Here is a 1,065-nt window from a genome sequence, read left to right as displayed (position 1 = left end):
CCGCCCCGCCCCGCCCCGCGAGGAAAACATCCCTACTCTCGCGTTGGGCCCGGCTCCGGAGAGTGGCACTTCTTTTACTCGATTACATTTTTTGTTGATGCTATTTGTAAATCCGTGGAGGCGGGGTCTGATCCACGGAGGGAGGTTGGCGTGGTGCGTGGGGTCATAGGGTACTCCGCGGCTTGGCTAGACCGGAAGGAGAAGAACAAAACTCTTCGGGCATGGGGAGGAGCGGGGCTGGGCGTGGCCAGGCCAGGCCCCCGTTCCTCCCCGTGCCCACGACTTCTGTTCTTCTCCTTCCGGTCTAGCCGAGCCCCGGAGTACCCTACAACAAAAAGAGACCCCGCCGGCCACTCAGTCTAGCACGGCCCACCCCTTCCCTCCTGACCGGCCCCCTGTCAGTCACTCAGTCAGCAGTCAGCCCGTTCGTCTGACCGGGCCGTCAGCCGGCAGCGCGCCATTGGCAGTCTGCGAGTGCCCCTCGCTGACTTAGCAACCACCCGGTCCAGTCCGGCCGGTTGACAGGAGGCCTGGGCGTGGCGGCCGAGGATGGTTCTCGGTAAGGAATGCGTTTGGACTCGTCTCGTGGCTGTCGCCGAGGCTGTCGCGCTGTCGCTGGCATGGGCGTCCCACGGAGCTATGGGGCGGCGGCATGCAGGGCCACCCTGGGTAGAGTGTCGTCCTGGACGGCCGGCCGCGACCGGATGCACTGCACACTCGCAGGCAGCCCGACCCCCCGTCCTCCTCCTCGCTATCCCCGGAGGGAGCTCCCCGGAAATCCGTGAACCGGAGTCGTCGTTCGTCGACGCGCAGCCGCGTCTGTCCGGGTAATCCGGGTGGGTGGGGTGCGGCGAGCGGTCGCTTGCTCCACCAGCGCGAGCGCGATGCTCGTGGCGCTCCCCGGAGTAGAACGCCCCGCTCGCCCCGCCCGCCCCGCTCCCGCCTCCCGCCCGCGCCCTCACGGCGAGGCAATGACGTACGCGCCACGCCGCGCCACGCCGGGCGAAGCCTAACCGCTGGGCCATCGGACCTGCCCGGCACGTGTTACGTCACTCGGTGACCCTC

Source organism: Frankliniella occidentalis, unplaced genomic scaffold (assembly GCF_000697945.3).
Source record: "Frankliniella occidentalis isolate FOCC.00 unplaced genomic scaffold, Focc_3.1 Scaffold2, whole genome shotgun sequence".
Classification (NCBI taxonomy): domain Eukaryota; kingdom Metazoa; phylum Arthropoda; class Insecta; order Thysanoptera; family Thripidae; genus Frankliniella; species Frankliniella occidentalis.
This window is presented reverse-complemented; position numbering follows the sequence as displayed.